Source organism: Bombus bifarius, unplaced genomic scaffold, assembly GCF_011952205.1.
Source record: "Bombus bifarius isolate JDL3187 unplaced genomic scaffold, Bbif_JDL3187 scf7180000008028, whole genome shotgun sequence".
Lineage (NCBI taxonomy): Eukaryota > Metazoa > Arthropoda > Insecta > Hymenoptera > Apidae > Bombus > Bombus bifarius.
The window spans coordinates 460,871-488,179 of NW_022884400.1; the positions used below are offsets into that span (position 1 = coordinate 460,871).

Here is a 27,309-nt window from a genome sequence, read left to right on the forward strand (position 1 = left end):
CTGTTTTCTAGGAAACTGTTCTTACAGCACAGTCCGAATCAGCGCCGAGGTTGACTTTTGATTTATGCATTGTGAATTATTCGAACGACACAACAAGTGCTACATAGAACGAGTGACATCGTCTATTACAGAAACGTGCACAAAATAGCAATAAGATTTTCGCGAGACATTCTCATAAAACGAAAACTGCATATATGCAACTTTGAAAAGCTCGCCGGTGTAAGCGTTCGCTTCGAACTTTCGTCGGTTGTGTCGAGAAAATCCTGATACAGCGAACCGTCGATCGTTTTAACGAACCTCGACATCCAAAACAAGGCACAGCCGCTCATTTTGGACGCTAATTATCGACTAGCTGCTAACGAACCTTCCAAAATTCGACCAAAAACACGTTGCAGTTTTTTGAACGTTCCAACCGGCGAGTAACAAGTTTGGAATAAGCGTTAATGGAAATTGAAAATATACCACAGCCAGAAATTCATAAATATTTAACTAGCAGATACGAGCAGAGACTGAAGGAAAAAAGATGGTTCTTTTGTCAGAGAGAAACGGCGAAAGGATTTTTTGCAGGTGCATCGTCCTGGAGACAGAAATAATTGAATTTTCAGAAACTGAAAATATAACGCGACAAATGATTCGCAAATATCCGACAAGCGGATACAAGCGGAGAATTAAGTACGACGTAATATAAAAATAACTGAACATTTGATGCGAACCGAGAGTAAACAAAACTCCATTAAAGGCCCAGTTGTGAGAGGAAAACGACCAAAACATAGTTACAAGGTGCATTGTCCTGGAAAGAGGAATAGCTGAACCTTTGCGAGTCGAAAGGGTAAAATCAATATTGCACGTTTTGCTTCAGGTTGTTCCAAGGGACTCGAAGGAATTTAGGTCGTACACCAAGTCGAAAAGGCCACTGCTGAAGCGAGCAACGAGTTTGATAAGGACGAGAGAGTCGCTGCATTCCTACGTCGATATCTTCCATTGAAAATCTCACTATTAGGAGCAGTCAGATGTTCAGCCAGTTGGAACGGAATCGGAACTGGTGTTCGAGAAAAATTGTATCATTTCGACTATCTGCAGGTTAGCTTCAAAGAGAATCTCTTCCCTTTCTTACTCTGTGTTGCGTTTAAAATCAGCGAATTTTTAATCAACTTACTCGCGTACTTTATTTCTCCTGAATTTATTTTGGAACTCTATATAATTAGATATTCTTATCTTATTTGTATAATCGTTATTTGTTATTGGTATAATAATTATCAATTTTAAAATTGACTAAATGCAATCCGTTTCATGATTTACATTAATTTCGGATTGTTAAAGGGTTCGTAAGTTCATACGTACATGAACATAATGAATAACTATTAGGTTGTCCGAAAAGTGTCTTTCTTTTAGAGACATCTAATCATAATCTGTCAGACGTTGTGATCTTTATCTTGATAAAACAAAATGGATCATACGTAATTCGATAAAGTAATATAAAACGATGCATGTTGTGCATCCATTATTTCCTCATAAAACGAAAGAAACTTTTCGGACGACCTAATATGCCGCCGGTATAAACCTTATAGATATAAATTGCATCATTAATCTCTCGAAATCCGACCAGTATTTTGCATTTTCTTCCAACTGATTTATATTCGATAAACTAGTTTTACCACTTCTCGTGTGTCCATAATTTTGGATAAATTTTCATGTTTTCGCGACAATCATTAACACGTCTGTTACCATATTTCTAGTAAATTAATTTATGACGCAGAAAAGGGTACGTTAGAACTAAAAAGAAGCGAAAATAAAATAGAATATTCTATGTAATTCGACCATGAAGAATTAGGAAAGTAAAATATAAGATACAAGAGAATAGAAATTTTTCTATTGCAGCAGCGTTAGAACATTTCTCAGCTGTTGTAACTGGAACAACAAAACTGAAATCCCTGAAATAAATTAAAATAATGTTCTCTCTTACGTTTCCTAAAATTTCAACATCTCCATCATGTCTGAACTTTTATTACTCCTACTTGGCGATTTCATTCTCAAGGATCCCTGTGACTTTTGAAGTTTTCCGTGTTAGTGAGTGGTACAACGCAAGGAAAGAAAAACGAGCTGGCAAGCCGAATGGAAGGATCCAGCGAGATTACATGGAGCGGTCAGCACCCGAAGGCGGCGGCGTTAAACGAATCGCAAGGTCGTTCGTCTATTCGCAAAAATACTGGTTTCAGCTGCAGGTCTTATATAGCCCATTGTCCAGAAGGGGCCTTTGTCGAGCAGCGGCAGAACAAGTCAAACTGGAACAACGTAACCGCTACGCGAACAACATTCCCTCGCTTCGTACCGTGCATCTTGAACGCGTTCGCCGCAACAAGCCCAGTTCTCCCATTGTCCCCATACTCCCCGCGATTAATTCCAATTTTAACCTACTGACGTGTAACAACTGTTATGCGCCGAATAACAGGGCGAGAGACGCGTCTTGTTTGTCTCTTAACCCCTTTCTTCTCTATACGTGACAAGTGCCAACTATATTTCGAATCAGGTTTTATCGTAACGCTGACGATAAGTTTAACTTTGACTCGCGAAATCGGGTTAAGGTGTGTCATGTGCGATCTTCCAACCATTTGCACTTTGCGCTTTCTAGGTAAACTACATTTTTTACTACCTTTATATTGCCGTTTTTATTACTGCTACTTCTCGTTTAGAAATCTTTTCTGCAATCGTGCCGCCATCGCGTTGTTATCTTTTGTTGGTGCAATTTTTTGCTTGCGAAGCCTTGTATTATTTTTGTCTACTTACTTTTCCTTCTAATTCTTCTTTTATTACCACAAATCCCTTTTTAGGGTCCTATTAACATACATATTGTCGAAGTAATGGTATAATAATAATTACCAATATAATTAAAGTCCTCCTAAGACCTGGATAAAATAACATCTCCCTTAATCGTCAAAATTCCTCCAACTATCGATTTCGTATAACGATGATAACAGATACAGACATAATGATAAAATCGAAAGATAAGGGACCAAAACTCGAGACAGTTTCGTTTATTGCTTAAAAATGTCCATTCTTCGAAACGTGCTACGCTTATGGATAACTGGTCTTTTCTCTGTCGAGACCATCATCCTTTCCATCTGTTATTTAGATACAGAAAGGAGGATCCCATGGTGCACGTTTATCCCGTAGCAAGCAGGGAGATAATGATCTTCCACGAGCTGATACGACCGCAGGGTCTGCCTGACTATTCTCGCGTGGTCAAAATATGGATAGCTTGACTCTCCACGCCATACTTATACTGTATACCTACACGTACACGGATTATGAAGCACTTCCTGCTCTGTTTTAACCACTTAATGCACACGCCCGTGACGTTATATGGGCACGCTTGACCGGCAGATTTGCAGTGCAGCGTGCAGTGTACAAAAATCGTGTACAATCGGATTTTTCGATTTTGATTTTATCAAATAACAAATATGTACATAAAATAAATCGCAAAGATGCCAAATAGTCTGAGAGATCGATAGACGATTAGTAAAAATCGTTTGTACGTCAAAATCGAATCGCTTGAAAATTAGCCCGCTCGGTCGTTGTACGTTCGTGCTCGTCAATTCTTGTCAGAAGATTAAAAAGGAAACACCCAACAGATCTCACAAAGGACATAACCTAACAAACAAACACTCACCACACTAAAGAGATAAATCAATCAAATTCGAAGATGGTATCCCACTGGGGGTAGCCATCCACATGTTATATTATTATACCACTAAACTATAATATTTTACCAAATGTCCTACTGGACAAATTGTAAGATGTAAATAAATAAATAAAAAAAAAATTCTTGTCAGACGTTTGTTAAGCCTAAAAATATGGAGAATTTGAGCAAAGGTACGTACAATTTCAAAGAGCGATTTCAGAAGAACGGTTCCTGTAATTTTGATTGTTCCGTGTCAAGAAGCTATTGCGTTACGTTGTTATATTAACATTTTTCCGCTACAAACTGCTACGCTGCACGTTCTTTATCTCTTTAATGAAATTCATTCGTATTCGCGACTCGGTTGAAGGGTGCATTTCTTTTTTTTTATTATTATTTAATTTGTACCTTACAATTTGTCCAGCTGGACATTCGGTAAATTTTTCTAGCTGAGTGTATTTCTGACCTCATTTATTCCAAGCAAATTTTGAAAGTTACGCAAAAGCTCTGTTCTTCGCTAAATGTCGGCGCAATATCTGACGAAACGAAAGGGAGGATGAACGATCTCCGCACGACATTCGCGAAAATACGAAACGATCGTTTCCAGTATCGGCACTATTTATCTTAAACGTCGCCGCCTGTGATTAGACAAAAAAATAAGTATTCAAGATGTTTAAACCGAGCCAGAGAGTAGGGAAAATACTAGCACGTTATATGCAATTTTTTCATCTTTGTCCTGACCTTCAAACGCCACCAGCCGTGCCAATCACAGACATAATCTGTGCGTTAGTCGATCGATCGTTTAATTATTTTATTATTATAAGTATAATTTATTACGCTAACGATAAGACATATACGTTGTTTTTGTAACGCTATAACTACCTCATAGTGTAATCAACGATCAAGCAAATTTATTTTAACACCCGCGCTTAATTTTTTCAATCTTTCAACAACGTTAAAAATTGGTGAAATAAAAACTTGATCGTCTTCTAACGATAAATCGAAAAATCAACCGAGTCTCCTTTCTCTGAAGATTTTCCGCCAAGGAATCGATTCATAAATAAGGGTCAAGGAACAAAGGAGGAGCCGTGGCGTTTGTTTTGTCTACGGCCATAATCGAGCGTTTCGCACCTGGGGGATTAAAGCGGCCTTGGCGTTTTCCAGCCAGCTGAGGCGATCGAATCGAATTTCCAACGGAGCACGATCAGCTGTCTCGCCTATCAGCTCTTACAGTTTAATTCTGTTGATTCTCACCGACGTGATCGCGATCTCTCTACTACCTGCATCAAACATTCTTTCTTTTTTTATTATTTAATTTGTACTTTACAATTTGTCCAGCCGGACATTCGATCAATTTTTCTAGCGCATCAAATATTGCTGTTATTTTTAATACGATGGTTCGATCGTATGCTTTTATCGACTAATAATATATTAACTAGAATTGCCTTTAGTATTGGCAAGTTAAAGAACTTACGAATACGACCTAAGAAATGTTAAGAATTTCTGAGCACGCGCAACTAAAGGACTAAGATCTAAGCAGAGATTCGTTCGCTACGAATAGCGTAACGTGTACATACATACACGTGTTCGCACATAGAGTTTTAATACGTTTTTGCATGTTCTTGCATCTTTAAATCGCCTAATAAATCAAAATCCACGGTACGCTGATAATTATAGATAATTTTTTTTAAATATTTATTAGAATTACAATCAATTCTCGCGTTGATAAATTATGGATAATAAAAAAGATATATCACAGTGATAAAATGAAACCCTCCGATGAGAAAACCGGCAGTTCGATTTCTATTAAAGGTAATAAAATATTGTATAAAGTCATCTAACTGTCAATAAACCAATATCAAATTTAGTAATTTAATTTAAAACTTCACCGTAACGCGCACACTACTTATACTCTCATGAACAAAAGGAATTACACGCTTCCGACAGCATATCGTTTCCCCAACGGTCATTCCAATAGCCGATATCTTTCTTCGAACGATTTAGGTGATCGATCGACAGCTATCCACAAAGTGATCTTAATTTCCAGAAGCCGCACGCTTACTCGGCTCTTTCCATCATACGAGATGATGTGGACGTAAAGAAATATCTCGAATGGCTTTGGCTCGCGTGTAGAAGAACGCTTATATTTTCTGAACCGTATAAATATACCCCTTTGCGGGTTGAACGTCTATTTTATAGAAGCACAGTGTGTGCACGCCCTCGGTAACCAAGGGCTCGATCGTGTGTTGCCGAGCATGAAACGAACTATGAACTAGATTTGTCGCGGTGATGCAGGGAAATTAGCCCGGGAAGACTATAATCCGAACCGATGAACCAAAGCAACCGCCCTCGGTTACAATTATACACTTTATCTCGGTTATTATAGGGCGCTTAAACAATCATGACTTTGGTCACCATGCAATTTTCTTTGGATCATGATTAAATTATAAATGGCTTGATAAAAAGGAAAGAGAAAAAAGTAGTCGAGTCTTAAAGACGATTGACTTCGCGATTACCGTGATTTAGTTGGAAATAAATTAATAGTACGATAATCTGATCAAAATTGCCCATGCAATTTTCCTTGGGTCTTGATTAAACATCAAAAACAGATTAAACGATAATAAACTTTGGATTTAACGGTAATTGAGTTGGTCATTTAAATATTATCGAGCTAATGATTAGCTTGATTTAGTTGAAAGTAGAAGAATTATTGGGTTGGCAACTAAGCGATTGCGGATTTTGTCATTAGGTGGTATTGATAAAATCCGCAATCGCTTAGTTGCCAACTCAATAGTAATGTAACGAATTTTGCTTAAAATTTAAAATGACGCTGTGTTCGAGCCGTAATCAAATTATAATATAAGCGACTCGGTAAAACATAGATTAAACAAATAATTCAGTTGAAAACAGTTAAAATTAATAATGAAGTAGTTTGATTGAAACGTAGAATATAACGAGCAACGTTATAATTACCGAGTGCTAAACATTTCATTTGGCAAGGCAACGAGTGGTTAGGGAAATAGTGAACTTTCTGAAACAACGTTATCTCGCCGTTCTTTTCGCTGAAAACAGGAGTAGACCTCGAAAAAAAAAGGGATGGAGAAAGGCTGAACCGTTGGTCCAATGAAAAGGGAAGAGGTTGCGCAAGCACATCACGGGTTAACTTCCGAAAACCGTTCAACTAGCGAGGAAAACGGAAGTTTCCATTGCTCGCCGGTCGAACGAATGCAAAAGAAATAACGTTAATGGAAGCTTGCGAACTTTCAAGAAACTCGTAAACGAAGGAACTTGAAATCGTTTTTCATTAACCCGTTTCGTGATCGAAAGAGTAGTAGTCTTTTTTATCTAAATCGAGTAACATTGTTGTATTATATTCTATTTCTCGATCTCTTAAAAGCACGGGGAAGGGGAAGATGTAGAAGAGATATCGAAGATTATGACCGAAGATACGAAAGATAAACCGAAGAATACAGAAAATTGAAAATACAGGAGATACAATTGAAATATCGAGAAAGCTGAAAACACGAAAAATACATGGAAGAGGGAACAAAATCGAAGACACGGAAGATACAAACAATATATTATAAAGAGTATAGAAAGTTAAAAACGCGAAAGATACAGAAAATTCGTTAAAGATTAGAAAATTTCTTTGTTGGAAGTGAAACAATTTTTCTAATGACCAGACTACGGCCGAACCTATAAAGCCTGTCCATAGAACGACGATTAATCGTAAAAATGAATTCGCCAGTCCATTTGTATGATTACTACATTGTTCTTGCTTCGTGGAAAAAGAAAAGGCGAAACGTGAAAACGCCCCGATGCATTTGACTTTGCCTCCGTTTCACCCTCTTCCGACCTTCTATGGTCGGGTTCCAACAACAGCCCCATTGGAAACCACCCCCGAACTCCCATGAGAATCAATCTGTTCGTACTTTGGAACCGCGCTGGCCTCGTCTATCCCAAAATTAAAACGCCAAATCTTCATCCTTATATTTCGTCGAATAATTTCGCGAGTGTTAATCGTAAGGTCAAATTCGAAGATGGTATTCCACTAGGGGTAGCCATCCACATGTTATATTATTATACCACTAAGCTATAATATTTTATCAAATGTCCTACTGGACACATTGTAAAATGTAAATAAATAAATAAAAAAAATTTATACGTTAATAAAAAAAAAAATCGTAAGATTTCGTTGTTGTTACAACGTTGTTTTTAAAAGAACTTTTTTTTTTTAAGAAAAGACGTTATTTGATCGGAAGAAGAAACCCCTGCCATCCCTGATCTTTTTATCCTCAGAATCGAAGAAAAATAAATCATAACAAGATGTTAAACTATTATCGTAACTCGGGACAAGGAATTCCAACCGTCCCTAATCTTTATCCTCGCAATTGGAGAAAAATCCAATCACGAGGAACCAGAATACTACGGTAAACTCGTACAAATAATTTCTATTTCTCCTATTAAAATAAGGAACTCCAATCACTGTTCGTCTTTATTCTCGTAACCAAAGAAAACTCGATTTACGGTACAGGACCAAAATGTTACCATCGCACAGTCCTATCAACGAATAATGTTTTATTTGTTTCTCCTATCGGAGCAAAGAACTTGGACCAAATCTAACAATTCCAATGAAAAATGCAATCGTAACGGGTTAAACAATCGTAGGCCGATGTGTAGGCCAAATAATAAAGTGCGAGCCGTGGCACAAGCCAGGATCCTCAATATCGTAGTTCTCATCCGTCGCGACGTAGAACAAAGACGAAGCTGGCAACTTCTGCAAGCCAATAACACCCGGTTGCAGCGGTTGCAGCGGTTGCACCCTGCGATTGCACACGCGAGGGAAACCGGTGGAACCGTGTGTGATGGACTGATCGAAGAACGCGAACACGATGGTGTCGTTCGCGGAAGCCAGCAGCCTACTCGCATTAACGCCCCGGGGATAGAATTCGCTAACTGTGAATCGTTTCGTACATATCTCTGCGGCCGTGGAAGATCGATACGGTCGTCATGGCGACGCGGGTCTTCTCTATAGGGATACAGATACAGGGATACATCTCAATACGAGTACGCGCGGCCTGCGCTTTTCACCCCCTTGCACAGCCCGCGCACCCCACTTTTTCCCTTTACCGAACCCCTCGCGCGCGTTTCGCCATCCTCCGGAGCTCGCGCCACAAGCCCTCTTCGACTCTTTGTCCTGGGAAAGGTTTTAAATATTCTTCCTGAGTAGGAAAGGATCGTCGATTCGAGCTGCGACCAGAGAACTTGGATCTGGACAGAGTTCAATTGAAGTTTTAATAAAGAAAAATAACGCGTTGGGAAACAAACGCGTCACAGTTCGACGCGAGAACTGTTTTGCTTGGACGAGACATCGACCCCTTTGTGCAGGACACTGCGCGAGGTTTATAGCGTCGATAGATCCACGAAGGACAGTATCGTGAGGCCGTTAGGCGACTTGCCTCCGATATGGGCCGTATTGCACGACCTTATTAACTTCACGAACCATAAAGGCCTCTCTCGCGCACCGGTCCACCATCTATACGTAACATGGTATATTTAGCCTCGCCTAGCTACCCCTCCTGCCTATTAGCCTCGATTTAATTAACAGCCTTCCTATTAAATTAAATTTGTGCAGATGGTGTCGCGTATACCTCCTGGCAAACGCGCAGCCCGCCTTCGAAAATTCGCGAAACGTCGGCGGATTATGAAATCGAGCAACGACTCCATAGAAACGGAATTTTCCAAGAAATTAAAATCCAAGTATTTCGATATAGATTTTCATGCAAAGGGATAATCATATTAATCTAAATGAAAAATATTCGGGAGTAAGGAGCAGGAACTTCGGAGAGAAGTCGAAATGTTTTCTCAAATATCAAACTGGTTTTTTTAATTTCAGAGGTACAGGAGATTTTACTTCTGAACGAATACGAAATAAACGTTCAGATGTGTTGTAGTAATTATATTTCAAAATATTTGGAAATATAAAGATAGAGAAACTCTGAATGCAAATCGTTTATTATTATTATATAAAATTATATAATATACGTAACAATTACACAATGTATAATATACGTAATAATTTCAACTTGTATTCGAATCTCTTTTAATTTCAAAATTATTATTCAACTAACGGACGAATTTTTTTATCGGATTAAATCGCAAAATTTTCCTGTAACTAAATTTTTAGAAGATTAGTGGAGTACGTGGTGCTCGAGAAGAAATTTCGAGTTGCAACAGGGGGGAATCGATAACCGCAGAACGAAGGATGGCTTTCGAGCAATCAATTTCGAGGATCGGATCGGACGGCGTGGAAAAACGAGGAACAAGAAATGCGGGGAACGACGAGACCGGGCATCGTTCAACGAGCTTCGATCCGATTGAGAATCCGGTTCGTTTCCTTCGCCTTCCGTCAAGCTCAGTCAAGTTTGCCAAGAATTCATCGGAACAAATCGACGAAGACGGGATAACGCGCTCAAGATGCGAACCGTTCCCAAGGATATACGCCCTTTTCGACTATCGAAATTATCTTTTTTGATCGATGAATACATTTCTTGTGGAAAATTGCAAACCCTCTAATTGAAATATTTGAAGAAGAGATGAATCGTGTTCGGATAATTCTTCGTTCCTCGGGTCGAAGGTACGTTTCTCTCTTTTCTGGATTCTCTGCGGAATTATTATTAAACCATTTTTCTCGAGTCTCTGTTTTCTTTTATATCACGATATCGTAGAACATAATATAGAATTTTTAATATCGATCATTCGAGGATCAAACGATACTTTCGTAAGGAACACATAACGCACTAAAATTAGAATCAGTTCTATCGAAGATAGCAATCGATAATAAATATTGATTCATAAGAAATTCACGAAATTCATCACATTTGAACAAATATCGAATCCTCGTTAAAGCGAAATTAATTCCGCGGAAATTCCTTTCCCTTGTCAGGCACACTATCGCATCTCCATTGAAAGCTCTCAAAGTAGCACGTTGGAGAGCAAGAAACGCCAAAAGCATGATCGATGAAGAAGACATTCGTTAACTGCTCGCGTGGCAGCCCCCAACCAGTACTTCATTTAACAGCAGAACTTTCCATTTCCGTTTTCCGCTCGTTGATCACGGAACTCGTAAGAACGCCACGAAACTTTCTCCTCTCGAGTAAAATCCACGCGCGGTTGCGTTTCCGCTCGTGTCACGGGCCACGTTTACTTTCGATCGACGACTCCTACGCTCTTATATTGCATTCTGAAAAAAAAAGAAAAAAGAAAAGAGAAAAGAAAAGAAAAAGTAGGTAAGAAATAGAGATAGAAGAAGAGAAATAATAGGAAGGACTTTTTTAGGTTCGCGTTATTTGTCACCATTAAAGTTGGAGAACAATGGTGGCAGGATTTCTCGGTTTCACGCGTATCCAGATAGCAACCGTTCCACCGGAATGGAACGCATTGTTCGGACACAATCGAATTCCTTTTGAGTTCTGTCGAATGGGCCATTTCCTCTCCCGTTTCCAGTACGCTCGTCGTCCCTCTACGTCGCGAACTCGACGCGCTTTCGTATTTGCTCGCGCGTACTCCGCCCTTCCCTTGTCAAATTAAGCTGATACGTCTAGATGAAAACAGGGATAATGGCCAGAACCGAGGGCCAAATACGTTGTAGGCAAAAGGTACCTGATGATTCGGGTTGACTCGACGAGCAACGAACAATTTTCGTGGAACGACTGTAAGGAACTGGAGATACGAAAAGGAATTGCAGGTTTTAAGAAACTGGGCGTGTTCTATCGTTTACTTTCTCATGTTTAACTGCTTCGAAATGAATACAAATTCGATGTTTACATCGATACAAAATAGATTCGAGAATCAGATGGAATTTCAAATTGTACACTGTAGTACACAATGCAGTGACAAATGGAAACAAGTTTAAAGGCTAAGTCGTATCGTTCCTTTCAAGGAATCTTTCAATCTTTCAAAAAACCTTTCAACCTTTCAAGAATCACCGTTTCTTTTCGTAACGTATTCACTCGAACCACAACAATGATCTTCAAAGAACTGTTACTCCAGGCTACGCTGAGCACCTGTTCCTGACCTTCAGCTTGGGGACGGTCAGTTCTGTTTTTCCTACCAGTCTTCCCGACCACTTAGCAGAGACGATCGCTATCTTTACCGAAGATCGTAATTGACTTGTCCAATTTTCTAGGCACGCCCATCTCAAATTTTCATCTTTTCCACACGCATCACCGATGTTTCACTTGCGCTCAGCTCTCCACGCAAGACACACGGTAAAACGACACCGTTCAGTGTACACATTCACCCGCGCATTCAGTCTTCGAAGGCGTTCTTTGTGAAGCGTGTAGTTATATTTAGACTTGAAAAGCCTGTGTCAGATTCTATCCAAGTATTCCTATCATCGTAATCGAGATAGGGAATCGGCTGATTCGTGGTGTCGTTACTAATCGAGACGAGAATTTATTATATTATTTATCTTGTTGACGAGTCACGCCGCAGACGCGTCTCCCCGCGAACACAATCGAACACGTACGAAGGAACATTGTAATTTTTTGTAAAATGATATTGTAATTGACGAAAGCATTGAATGGATAATACGTAATGTATAGGCTAGAACAGATGCTTGTTATCAATTTGGTAAAAGAGAACCAGGGCAAAAATTACTGATAACTAAATAGTAGCAGGTTTAAACTTCATTCTGGCTGACACTGTACGTCATGATTTGCTTCTATCGTATACGTATTTAATTTTGTGCGAGTTGATCGCGCAAATTCGAACAGCTGAATTTGTCATTTAATCTTGAAAAATGGAATTTGTAAAACTTGCTTGATTAGTGATCGAAGTGACAAATGACATTCCTTTTAAAAATTCCTTTAGAAAAAATCAGAATGTACGTTCTGGCAGCAGTTTCGGCAAGTAAATTGACTTCGAGCTAGCTCTAGGTACAGTATCTCGTTACTCTTAAGCATGAGAACCTTTTTCAACCTTTTCCAAAAATGCATTCGAAAAAGGAAACCAAGAGGAAAGAATACGCGCGTCGTTGAGTTCAAAAGCTATTCGACTATGCAGAAATTGATATGCTTTTCAATTTAGAGACAGAAGAGAGGAGGCTCCCTTCACCCCCTGGGAAATTCAGCAAGGAAATCATCCCTCTGTTATACGAGCAGCTTCAACGACTTATAAAATATGAACAAAAAATTTGATATCGCTGCCTCGAAGGAAACAATGTGCAACTATATGATATAAGAAACAAGCTATACGTACGACCGAAAATTCTCTATTTCTCGAACGCTGTTTTGTTAAGTAATCCCCAATACTCCTGTCCCCACTTCTCGGGTCAATCTTTGTTTTTAAGGAGAGCCATATAATTACTTCATACCTCTGTCAGGTACACGTCACTCCCGTAACCGTAGCTACGTCTAGTGACCCGCTATGTCACTTCGAGCCCGAACCCATCGTCATAAAGTCAGATTGGAACATTAAAGCTATTCCTTATCTTTATTACTTAAGTGCAGCTATAGTAAAAGTCTGGACTAGGGTATTGGGGCTTTTCCCAACATTCCGGACGGGAAATCCCGCTGTCCTTCCATCTTCGACATATCTATATCGAATCTTCTACTAATTTTGTTATTTCTTCGATAGATTTCTTTACTAAAGAGTCGTCTAAGGCAACAGGTCCCTAAACTGACGTAATTCATAGATTCTAGGATTCGATAAGAAACGTAAAGATTCCAAATGTTTCTTATTTATCGCATAAAACTTTAATCTAGTATCATTATGGTTCATTTTTTAATTTCCTGTAACGTTAAATTTCGATCAATGCCTGTTAGTCGAAATTATACCTTTTAAGGCAGAGAAAAAGCGTCGTTCGTATCACGAAAAGGTTACCGCACAGGAAAAGTAAGATAAAACGAATCGGACCTTTCCGTCTCGTCGCGTCTCGTTTCGAGAAACACCGCTACAGCTCACGTTTCGCTCGCTCGTGAAAAACGTGAATGCTCTTTCCCTCCATAGTCGCGTGCTCGCAGCCGAGCAAGCCGTAAAATGTAAATGCAGAAACAGGAAGCGGTAGCGCGGTGTCTGCTGGAAAACGAAGCAGCCGGTGACTCACGAGAAATCCAAATCACCGTGACTGCGAACCGTGGGACTCAGTAAAGACGATCGTAAACCGGAAGAGACATCTTTGAACGTTGCTCGAGAAGTCCAATGTATTCTATTCGAAACTTATTCTTCCCATCCCTCGCATCTCGTCTACCTGGACAGCGATATTTTGCGCTCTGGCATCTTCTACGAATCGGTTTCGCACAAAATTTTAAATGAAATCTACAAATTGGGACATTCGTGAGATACCGATATGATCCATTGGCATATTGAGATAACATTGACGTTGCAAACTCGTCGAGATTCGAGAAACACGAGAATTTAAATGGGCATATCAAATTTGAGTATTTTAATAATGAAATTAAGAAATGCTCAGAAAGCAGGTATTTTATTTTCACTCTACCGTTGTAATTTGCAAATGAAAAGCAGCCACGACTAGAGGCTTGGGCTTCTTCATAGATGAAAGGAAGACGCGGTGAGTTTTTACGGATAAACGTGTTACCACGACTCGGTATGATGGGACCCTGAGTACACTTCGTAATTCCAAGGAAACGCTCCTTACGGAAACGGAGTGATTCAGGAAAATCCTTGAAAGTTCATCACTGTATTCGGTATTCTTCGTTTATCTAGCGCAGGGAATTACTTATGAATCAAATGCGGCCGCGATTCCCCAAATGGAAATTCACCGACTAGCTACCACATGTCCTTGAACTAGCTTCGACACTGTTCGATTATTTTATATTAACACTAGAATAGGGTTAGACTACCCTACATAGTTATATAAAAATAATTACAGAGAAATTACCTATGACAGTGTTAACAATGCAATTACATAGAAGTAAAATGCGAAAATCTGTCCGACCAATTATACCACATATCATCTCGTCGCGATACGACATGATAAATATTTATTGCAAATACCAGTTCACCGCGACGAGTCATTTTTCTAACTACTCTGTAGCCTTGTAACCGGCCCTTAGTCATACCTTCGACACATTTTCTTATACGCCCCTCACCAGTTTTTCTCTTACGTCATATTGCTTCTCTAGAAACTGGTACACAGGAACACCGCCCACTTCTTATAACGTCATGTATCGATCCGAAACAAAAAATGTGAGATTCGCGTGACGAAGCTAGTACCACACGGTAGATCTGGAACAAACCTATTCTCAAAATCTTCGAACGTTACGTGGAAATTCCATCGCTCTGACTTCAATCGATTCAGTTAGAAAGGCCTTAAAATATCTCAAAGAAAAGCCACCCATCGATAGAACCGTTTAACCCAGGCTCCCAACGTATCAACCCTACCCTAAATCCATCGTCAACCAACCGAGCCAACTACCACATCAACAACCCCCAATCACCAAGCCACCGCATCGTCTTTTCGGCTACCGTCGATTAACAGAAGCAATCGAATCTCGAGGCCGCAAGATTCCTGGCAGCAATAAACGCGGTGCACACAGAGGATGGCGATCGTGTGCACAGGTGGTGGTTATTTGCAAAATGGCAAAGGCACGCCGAACAGATGGTGGTTTCAGCGGCACAAAAGCGGACCGACATAGCCACAACCAGCCTCTGTTCGTGCTGTTTTGCTCGAGGAACGAGACGAAAAAGCGAGAAGCCGCGTCTTGGTGTCCACGGGGCTACAGGCTTCCCGTATTTCCTCGCGACTTCGCGACATCCTACGCCTCTTTCGGTCTTCTTTTTCAAGCAAAAGCAGTCTCCGGAAGATTGCTATTGACACAGGACACTGGAATCTCATACGTTTCGCTGGGAAACGGTCTCGTACGTGTTCCATGGAAAAATAAGACCGACCATGCTCGCCTCTTCAGGGAGAATTTTCAGACGTTCGGGTTGAATCGTCGAGGACGAAACGACGATATCTAGCGAGAAATTCCTTCGTCACTCTTGTACTTCGTCGGATAAACCGGCGAATGTGTTCTCCCACGGACAAACAGCGGGAATGAGGAACGGGACAAGATACTCTTCCTCCTCCCTCGTTCCGTTGAAGACCGATGCAACTGGTTTCCACGATCGTGAAACGAGAGTAACCTGTCTATTTACATAGGATCGTCGAGTGTGCTCGGTTTCCAATTTTCCGCGGCAACCGCCCCCTCCTACGACTGTTCTTTGTTTCCTCTGCGCGACGATACTTCAAAATGAGATTCGATCTACGGTTGCCGTTGTCAATCGTGTCTTCGACCTTCATCTCGAGGATGGTGTTCCGTTTTGATGGGTTTTATGGAAAATTTACGCGTCCCTTGGCAGAGTACAATGAATATATAACGAAAATTGGAGACCACTTTTAGAAAAGAAGCTCATTTTTATTGAATTTTTTCTAATACCACTTTGTGAAGGAACAGGAAGATCTTAATATCTGCACGAATATTCTTTAAATCTTATTTTCTTTGCTCATCACTGTGCTACTGTTGTATCAGTGTTGCGATACCAACGTTGTTTATTGCAATTATTTTCCGAATCAATCTCGATACACATAGTTAGACTGTAAATACCAAGTAACGTAGAAATGATTCACAAAATAAAATACTCATTTAATGTTCCGTTTTCTTTAACAATATTCGCAAAAAAAATAGATGGGTATACGTACATGAACATTTGTAACCAATTAAAATTCTAGTAAAAGAATTATACAGCTTAAAATAAATGGTATCGATTTTGTTTCTATACTGAATGATCGCTGTTATGGAGAATAATGGCAGCTATATCGACTACTGGAAATGTTTTTCGGTCTCTTATGTTCCCGATCGATCAAAATAATTTATGATACCGTTGTCGAGATTCTATGGTATTTCAAAGACTAATTTGTGGGACTGCCACGCCGGTATAAATGGATACCGTGGCCTGGAGTCAACAATTCGAGACTCCTGACCCCGTTCAGAGTTAGACAGTCGCCATGAGTCACCGACAACAGTCACGCTGTATTTGTCATCAGTGCAACTCGACAATGTGCGCGATACTTTCGCAACCTGTCTTTTTTTATCCCAACTGTCCATTATTCGATCGTCAACGGCGATCAAACACCTGGAGTATGACCTCTTTTTCTCGAAAATAAATGTTGCGATGCAGCGCACCTGCTTCTCCTCTCCCGATCGCTTCGCTTACGAAACAACGTCACCGTAAATAAATGTCCCTTTTATTTTCCCTTGTGCAAAAACGTTACGTGGTTGAATCGACCTTCTGTTGGATTTAACAGGGTTTATACGATGCAACAGAATGCAACGTAAACTACTTATGATATTTATTGTACGAAATTAACCTCTGTTTCTAGACTTTGTAGTAATCGACTTGGAGTGAATGTATACGTATATCGTAATTGTGATTCAATAATGGAAAATATTTTACTACTTTTAATTAATTTAATTAATTAATTTCATTAATGTACGCGTTTAACGTTCCTTTACTGGTAAAAATACAAATTCGCGTAAATATCCACAGTCTACTTATGATGACGCGGTAAAAGTTCCATTATATGCGAATTAAAAAATAAATACGGTCGTTTAAATTAAAAGGATTTGTACTTTAAAAGAACATCACGACATTTGCACGGCACGTGTGTCCACTAAATCAAAATTTCCGTCTCAAATTTCATAACGAATAAAAATTGCATCGTAACGCGTTCAGTTATTACAGGGGCCATTATTTACAAAGTTGTTTGCAAACTTCTTTTCGAGATTCCGGCAAAGCTTTGCAAAGTTCGTAGTTGCAAGAGGAGCGGACGAGGTCGTAAATATCCACGTCTGGCATTTCAACAAACAACGTAACATGCAACACTCGGTGGAAACAAGCAAATGCCTCTCCTCCGCCTCTCGCCAGCACCATAATTAAAATATTTTTATTTCCCGGCGGAGTCTGGCCGGCAAACAGCTCTTAAAATTTATGCCTCGCTCGTATTCCGGTTTTCCTTGGTCTACGGCCATTGGTGTATCGTAAGACGAGCGACAGCACGTAATGCCGCTTAAAAACATAAGACAAATTTGTAAATTCACGCGAACCGAGTCCTCGCGGAGGAGCGGAGACGTTAAGTTTAACAAACTCGCCTGTTTTCCGGGAATCGGCGCTGTAATATTTGCAAATTTACGTAGGTGCCATTAAGTCACGTTGTTCGAAAAAAAAGTATCGAAATCTCGTAGCATATAAGAAATTACGACAAATTTTTAGAGAAGATTGATTTTCTTAAGAAATTCCTAGCATCGTAAAATGGAATTTTCTTAGACGAGGTAATGGACGCTAATGGAAAAGTGTGATGCTACTATATCATCATTTTCGAAGGGAAGAATCGAAATTTAGCATCGTATCAGAAATTATCGCGGGTTTTTAAAGAAGATTGATATCCTGAAAAGATTGGAAAGATAAGGTTCTTCGCATTGCAAAATGAAGTTTTCTTAGACAACTTAACGAACTCCAATGCGGAAATGGCTCTTTAGTAGGCGAACTGGGTTAACCCAAGTTCATACAACTGGACTGGAGCAAAATTTCAACCTCGACCTTTTTCTCCAGTACTTTTATTTTTCCTGGGAAAAATTTCAAAGAACTAACTTAACGAACAGTTGTATAATATAGCAGGAACGTCGTTAGATATCCCGGAATTCTATGAATTTCTTTGAAAGCGTAGAACAATAGAAAGGTCAAACTTGAACACGCAAACGTATAATCTGTTAGATTACATGGAATTAGCTTCGAGTTACAATAAAAATTCTCCATATAATAAGTTTCCTAAATAATACTTTAAGAACATTAAAAGTCCGTATCAAAACACGAGAGTTCACAAAATCTTCCGGTCATCATCATAGTCCTCTAGCAATCCTGTTATTTCCATCCAAATACTCAAGATCTCGGTCACGCAGGAACCCGGAGCCATTTATATCTCGCGTTAAAGCTACACTTGGCCCACTTTTCATCCGGGGCGATAACATCGGCCTAGGCTAAAGTGATCGAGAATGACCCAGACCTGACCTCGACCTTCTAATAGACGAAAAGCTTAGCAGCTGTGTGTTAGGATTCTCCTCTTTACGAGTTCACGTTTCACGTTTACGAATAGTTGTCAGGTTGATAAAGGGATAAAGAGGCATTTGTGTGGTAAAATTTACGAGAAGGCTGAGTGGACGAGGGGAAAGGCACCTGCCGTCCTCGTTGGCGGTGTTGTAATCTTGTCGAGCGTGGCCGATTCACGCCGCGGTCGTTACCATTGTTATTGCTGTAGGTCGGAACGGATCGTCTCATATAGACGAATATCCAACAGCAGGTCTCGTTCGATTCTATAGGCGAAAGTGCAGCAAACAATGGCGCTTTCCAGGCCAAATTAACTCGTCCTAGCTACGTGTTTCAACAGGTTAAGGCAACGATCGATGGCTCTTTCAAAATGGCGACCTTCTGAATAAAACCCACCAGAAAGGCTAATCTGCACTGGTAAAAGATATTATTGGATAAAATTTGATCTGAAGAAAATTTTTCTAATGTTTTTTTAATGCGATAGACGAAGAAAGTGTTTGGCTGTTCTTTCGAAATATCACCTATTTAGATCGATGGATAGCATCGAGGTTGGAATTATTGTCGTCAGCGATCTTTGGATTTTTTAAGATCTCTAGCGGAGTAATTCAAACAGAAGTATCGGATCTTTTATCAAGCTTAAACAATGCAAGCGAGATACGATAAAATGAAACTGTTATAAAAATAGTAAGTTTAACTATTCGATTGTGCACGTTCCCAATCAAAGTTTTCTCCATTGCATCGCGTATCTGGCATCTGCCGATAAATTGAACATTTTTACGTTACGCGACACAGTATATTTTACGACGTCGTACAAACGCGAGGAGGTTTATCTACGAGCATATTGATCTTAGATAGCCTTAAACTATGTCAAATATCTAGACTGTAGGCTTGCAGTGCTACTTCGAATTTGGTTCACGTGGACTGACGTCAGTGAGCCTCTGTTACGAGGCAGACTGTTTCCATTAAAAGTGACTACACACACGCTTTTCGCTTCTATAGAGGCTAGAACGTCATGTAATTCTACCTGAACGTTCACCGATCGAAGATGATCCCGTTTCACGAGGATGTTTTGCGTACTTAACGTGGTTTCCGGCTAAAAAGCACCGCTACCTTGTTTACAATCAGCGCAGTCTCGGGAACGATTAATTACGACAGACGACTTAGAACAACGAAAAACTGAATTACCCGCTGTTACTCGAAATACATCAGCCATGGGAGGATTTATAACACGAGCCTGCAGCAAAACAAGATACGTTTAAATACTTGACGGCCCTGATCTCATATCTTCTTCCTCGCTTGCCTTGTTTGGAGAGAATTTTATCTTTAAAACCATTAACGTTAGAACAATGGTCAAGGTATAAAACTTACGCTGAAAAAAATTAAAACGAAGATTATACAGCCGGGAAAAATTTCCCGGGATCGCTTTTCCAATTACATCTACCTACATGATATCGAATATTGTGTCAAATTGAAATTTCGTCGCATTTATATAAAAGCAAATAAAAATTTCGCCGAATAAACATTTCATCAAGTGTAAATTTTGTTGAAGCTTACGATTGAATTTGAGTTTGGTTTTAGATTCCTAACTATTCGGTTGGCAACTAAGTGATTGCGGATTATGTCAATACCACCTAATGACAAAATCCGTAATCACTTAGTTGCCAAGCCAATATTTTAGTCCAAATACTTCGGGATTAGCCTACATCGACTAAGAATGACCTATATCCGAATGAATGACTATTTTGAATGGACATCGTGGGTGGACAGGAGCAACTAGAGCTTGAAGCAGCTCTTCTCTTATAAATAAAACCAATTACTCGGTGGCAATTCATCAACAACATCCGTTGACAGCGTAGGGCGGGATTAATATCGAGGGGATGACGTTCCAAGATTAATACCAGTCCGCGTGTTTTCGTCTCGTGGGAGTTTGGGCCATGAAGTTCTCGAAATATCGCGGAAAAAGGAAGAACGCTTTCTCGCAGATCTATTTCACCACCCATTCTCTTTATTCTTCCACTTTCGTTAGTTTCTCTTAGGTACTCCGTTGATATACCTCTTCTTCAATTTACTTATCCCTGACTAAGTCGAATGTATATTATCGAAGACAAATATTGACAGTGCAATGTGATCTCATTGATCGTTTGTATTGGTATTTTCGGTCGAATATAGGTTCGTGTACTTACACAGCTACTAAATGGTAAAGTATACATCTTTAATAAATGATCGTGGAACTTTGTTGATGACATAAGTAGAAAAATATAGTAATACGAGAATAAATACATCAGAAAACATTTATATAAATAAACGAAAGGCATTATCCTTTTTGTAATTCTGCTACTTCCTCGACAAAAATTTCTTAACTTAAAAAGTAACTAATAATAATAACTTAAAAAATATCAATTTTACAGGGGCTTTTTAAAAATTACAGTTTTTGAGATACTAAATACAGGTTTTATTTTAATATAATTTCCCGTGACACAAAACTGATGGAATTATAAATGATCATAACGCGTATAAATATGCCATTTTACGCTATAAGAATAGAAACATAATGTAGATTTTGTATTCGATTAAAATAAATTTGAAGTTCTTTTTATTCGTGCCACTATCAAAGCCAAGCAGCGATATAATGCAAGAAAACGATAAAACGGGACGGCTTATCGTTGCATGTTTAAACGCGGAAGCGAAAACTCGCAGAAGAGGATCGAAGGTGGGGTGGTAGGTTGTTTATTATTTTAGCCACGTACTTTCTCGCCGTTTTCCCGACGTAGCGGTGAAAAAACTCTCGAGAGTACGCGGCTGGTGACGATTCTCGATGCCGTGAGAGTCGTCGCACCTGCACCATCATCGATCTAGTAGAGTTTTCACGTTCGAACGTAGGGCAATCATTTATTCATAGAGGGATATAGGTACACCAGCAATTGTTACCAACAGTTGCCTGTACGCTTCTAGTAGGGAAATTACCGGTCATTTTTCTCCCTCAGAATTTCGTTTCCTCCTCTAACTGACGAATAAAATAGCGGTTTAAATTACAGGCGATAAACAATACCGTTAAAAGTATCGTAAGAATGGGGAAAATTTGTTAATGCAAGTTACACGATGAAGGATGGATTGTTAACTTCAGTTTGAACACCGTAGAGGGAAAATAGGTGATATATTTTTACTGAGGAAGATCTTTTAAATTCAATGCGTTGCGACATATATATTATTCTATATATTACTAGATCTCTTTCTTTATTTGATTCTAAAATTCAATATTATATAAATTTCTGACACACTCTTGAATTCAATATTTCAAGAATACCGATTGTCAGTTATTTACAAGTTTTCACAGGTCTGTCGTGTATTTTCGATTCAACTCTAGTCTTCGATAAAATCTAAACACGAAATGTCTGATATTTTCGACGAACACAAATCTCCCTTTTACATCTTCTGTATGTACGTACTGTATTTCTAAAGCACACGACTCGACCATTTTTATGCTTTGTGCAAATACACAACATTCCTTTGTTCATATTACTCATAGGTTTGCATATCCTAACAAAAACAAAACCTGATGTTATCGATAAGAATCCTATCAATTTCATCTAGAAACGCGTGTAGTTCGCGCTGGCATGCGATGCAAGAAGCGCAGAAACTGGAACGGACAAGTGGGAACCGGGAAGGATCGCGTTTAATTGATTCCATTAGCCGGCGGATTACCGTTCGATCTGCGATTCGTCGCTTTTTCAGCCCTCACAGCAGTCAGAGCGTACGAGGACTGTTCGTTTCCTGCATGGCTGTGCACGTATATAGCGCACACGAGCCAACAACATATGGTTCAATTATTTTCTAACGCCACACTTGTACCACAGTTCCGGACCAGCTACCTCTCGTTTCGCGAAACATTCCATCGAAATCGCGCTCTGTCTCCGTAAAAAATAGTCGTCTGTGTAATTGAAACATCGCAAAAAAAATCTCACAGATGGAGAAAAATTTATTTTAGTCGGTCGATGATAACATAATTATATACCAATTACGGGTTGAACATAAAATTAATGTAACCGTCGTTGGATATTTATTCTATAGCAGCAACATAATGAACCGAATGAAAAAACTTTGTATCTCTGAGAGATAATAAAATTAATTAAAGAATCGACCCAGCTTTCGCCGTTCGAGGGTTACTTTTCGCGAATGTTCAATTTGATTATCGCGATTGCAACACGTAAAGTTATTATATGAATGATATGAATTTCAACGAGGTCGAGTTACTTCGCCATTAGTAATGACAACTGGCTCTCGCTGGCGTAAATTCGATGTATGTAATTAGGGCGAACGAAGGATAGTCTCTAGCCATGTATTGGCTACATCTGCTGGTTAGATCCTACGAATCGATAGCTGGCTGTTCCGAGTTTATTCGTCACCTGGGATCGTGTTTCTGCAAGGATTATTGGGACTGTGGAATTAATATCTGCACTTTGTATCTCCATCTAAAGTTTTGATAGAATTTCGAGTGTTATCGCAATAATTATTATCAAATCTCTCGTATGTCTAATTCAGACAGGTATTTCATGTTTATTACATTCTAATAATAATAATAATAACTCTCACAGTTAAACGAAGAGCTATATATTTGAACTCAGCTATATATTTGAAACGAACATAGCAAACCAATTTATTTCGATTAATCTCGTCTGATTAATCGACTGGAATAATCCCGAATAATCCAGAAATATTTAATCGTTCTGCTGACAGAACTAATAGCGCGACCAACTTCCTCGATGGAAAATTCGATGAATTTTGTATCGGATTACAAGACGGCTTAATCGAGCCTCTTCATTGTTCGTCGAGCCGGCAATTACGTCGAGCCCTGTGAAACTCGAATAGCAATAGAATCGCGAATAATTCCACCGCGTTCGAAATTATCCGTAGTATAGTTTTGCCCGAGCGATATTAGATTTTCGAGACACTAAATGGAACGCTGATGAAAAATGTGGACGAATAATCGATAAGTGACTTTCGAGATCGAAGATCAAATTCCGAGCCCCCCCCCCCCAATGCTGTAGATCGGAAGTTGGAATTTCAGAAGCCTCGTGTCTGAATACGACCGGTTTTTTGTTCCGTTTAAAACATTTAAATCGACCGTGCGGTCGAGGTACATTGCAGAAGCCATTTGCGAACCGATTCCTCGTCGGACGACGGGTTAGCTTCCCATCCTGAAATGAAAATGTGAGAGACTTTCTTTTTTTTTTTTTTTTTTGTAACCTGGGTCAAATTTTAAAGACTGAATCGGTCCCGACGAGCAGATGTTTTTAATGGATTGAGCAAATAGGATCGTAAAATAATTTGTCTTAAAAATATTACGTTTCTTATATCATTTTTTACTCAATTGCGTTGTACTATCATCGAAAGGTTTTTAAAAGTCGAAAAGTTTAATTTAAAATATTTTATTCCATATTTAATTAATTAAAAACGTTTACTTAATACTTCACATTCAATCAGAATTTAACTTGCAGAAAAATTTTAAAACAAGGTACTATTCAAATCTTGGAAGAATAATGATTTATTTTTCCAGTTTTACAACAGGTAGCGCTGTCCAGTGTACCGAAATTAATTTAAGGATCCAAAGACAGCTGTAAGATTAAAAAAGCAAATATGCAATAAACGCGCGAGCCATGTTCCTCTGTTAAAATAATAAAGGAAATATAAAAAAAGGAAGAAGCGAGACGGCTTTCATTTATTACCAAAAAGCTAACCACCGTTGGCGATACTGTTCGACGAGCAAAAAAAAAGCCTCCGAAAAATGTAGACGCGTCCCCGTGCAACGTCGCATAGCCTGTTTTTAACGATCCTGCGCGATACGAAGAGGTTAACAAACTTTTGTTCCTTTATCGCGGTTGCGTGTGTATATAGCGTTGTCCGTTTGCCCAGCAGGAGCAAACCGCCGTGTCGACGCGTTCGTAGAAAAGAAAAATAACAACGTCCGAATCGTCCGGTAATCGCAGACGTACGGAAAAAGAAAAAAAAAAAGAAAAGCGAGGGTACGCTGGACGAACGAAGCGGAATGAAAGAGGAAAAAAAAGAATAACTAGGGTCAGATGGAGTTAGGGTGAATGGCTTTAGGAGAATTTTCATGAGTGTCGTTGTTAGAAAGTATATTAGTTTTATTCTGTTCACCTTTTTGTTAGAAACTTTTTTAGTAGTGGCTTTGATTATTGGAATTTTAGGTGGCATAATACATGGTGACCAAAAATGAAGTAATAAGTTAAAAATATAGATAGATAGGTAGATAATACGAGATATTAATAATTCAGATGAACAGAAAACTTATCTATTTTAATTAACAAATTAATAACAGATCTGTAATAAAGTAATAATATTGAAAATAGTAAAATATGTAGGACACTACATTCCAAAAAACTTACTATAAGAAAACAGTATCTCAACAGCATCGGTGGTTCAGTGGTAGAATGCTCGCCTGCCACGCGGGCGGCCCGGGTTCGATTCCCGGCCGATGCAATGTTCTTTTTTTTTTATTATACATATTTTTCAGTATAGAAATATTATAACGTATCGACCTTCGTAGATAAATAATTTTTCATTTATAAAGAAAAAAAATAATATATTCTTGTAACCAAAATAAGCCATCTTCGCTTAACTCCCCATCCTCGCGTGTACATCGGTGACTCAATGTACACATATACAATATACAAGTACTCAGCTGCCTGCGGGCAGGCCTGGATGCGGACTCCCGGGATTCGACCTTGAACCATCGAGCGGGTGGACCTTACGACCGAACAATACTTATACCATACAATCCTGTCGTCTAGAGTTATAGTATCAACTACAATTGTGATAATGAATTCTTTTAAATTATTTGGTGTACACAATACGTGTGCATAATTATGCACATTTTACAATCCATTATGCAATACATAATGGCAAATTTTTCAATTATAAATGTCGAATAATTTAAAAACTGTTTCCGATAATTATAGGAGACAAAAAGGCAGGAGAATTAAATCGAGAATCAAAATTTAATTGGCAAGTTACAATTTTATACTCTCTGTTAAAGCAGCGTCTTAGTCTGTTATCATTTTTGCTCTTTGTAAATAGATATGAAAGCCTTTTAATTGTACGAACGATGATACACCAATATACTGCAAAAATCAGAAAGCATAATGTGCCGCGCTTTATACATTTGAATATGCAAGTGATGTACGCATCAACGTGCCTGCTCCTCTATTTCACCCTACGCTCATAACACTAGGATATGAAGAGGGGAGCACGATCCACGAACCCTCGCAGACTTAACGACAGATATGACTACCAGAACGAATATCTTGAGACTCATTGGGGCATCTGGCACTCAGAATCCCACCCACATTTCCGAAGACGAATGAACTTTGGATTGTCTATTAGGGCACACATCAATATTCAATTTACAAAAAGAAGAAATGTTTTCAAAGACGAGTATTTAGGCGTTAACAGACCCTTCCGCATCTTGTACTTAAAACTGAAAGATCATACTTTATCTATTGTTAATCAAATCACTTATTAGATATAGATATACATCGTTCTAATCTGGTGAAAAACAAGCGTATCAATAATGGAAAAACTGAGAAAGTTCGAAAGAATTTCTTTTCGTGTCTCTTTATTTGGAGAGAAAGTAAAAATGAATATTACATAAGTAACAAAATAAAAAAATCAAATTTTAAATGTATTTCTTAATTTAGAAAAATACTCTGCAATCTGCCAATTTATACTCTCTGTATTCTGCCAATTTATACTCTATAAAATCCCCATATTCATATAAGCATCGGTGGTTCAGTGGTAGAATGCTCGCCTGCCACGCGGGCGGCCCGGGTTCGATTCCCGGCCGATGCAATGTTCTTTTTTTATTATTATACATATTATTTTTAACGCAAATATACATTAGAGCACATCGATTTTCACATCGAAATTATCTTTCAAAAATAATTGAACAAAATATATCTCCTATTTTTAACCACCATCTGAAATGTAGGTTGCGTAACGTAAAGCCTTTCTCTTACTTCCCCTATTCTCATCCGAGCATTAATAACTCGCGCGTTCTATTGTCGGCTGGTATAATTATATAACAATAAAAATTGATCACTTTCACATCAATTTACAGGAAACTTACAACTAATATCTGTTAATATTTATACATTCTATTCTTCATATTTATTCCCATTCAATTGTTCAAAACATATAATTATTATTTCCTCGTTATTTATATTGTTATATCTTATGAATTATACTGTATTGTTATTATTGTATATCTTTCACTAATTGACTTTCCAAACTATATATCGTACTTGGTAGGGAAAACAAACGTGGGGTCTACAGCCACGGTTCGCCTCCCCTTCTCTGAATCTCATTGCAGCATCGATCCTAAGGTCCCTGAAAGAGGACGGCCGTGAACTCCGCAAAGAGATACCACCAGCTTCGTGGTGTCTTAGGGTCACCTGAACTAAAATCTGGTCCCTTCTTCCTTTATCTGCTTTTTAGCAGTACGTTCCCTC

The 27,309-nt window shown here is 38.9% G+C and overlaps 1 protein-coding gene and 2 non-coding genes across 3 annotated transcripts in view; 2 read left to right on the forward strand and 1 right to left on the reverse strand.

The window, feature by feature from the left end:
- The window catches only part of LOC117207394 (zinc finger SWIM domain-containing protein 8), a 106,280-nt gene that overhangs the window by 57,742 nt on the left and 21,229 nt on the right, over window positions 1-27,309 (reverse strand). The window lies entirely within an intron of this gene.
- Window positions 25,212-25,282, forward strand: Trnag-gcc. Its single transcript has one exon. It is a non-coding gene; the product is annotated as a tRNA-Gly (tRNA).
- Trnag-gcc lies at window positions 26,580-26,650 on the forward strand. Its single transcript has one exon. It is a non-coding gene; the product is annotated as a tRNA-Gly (tRNA).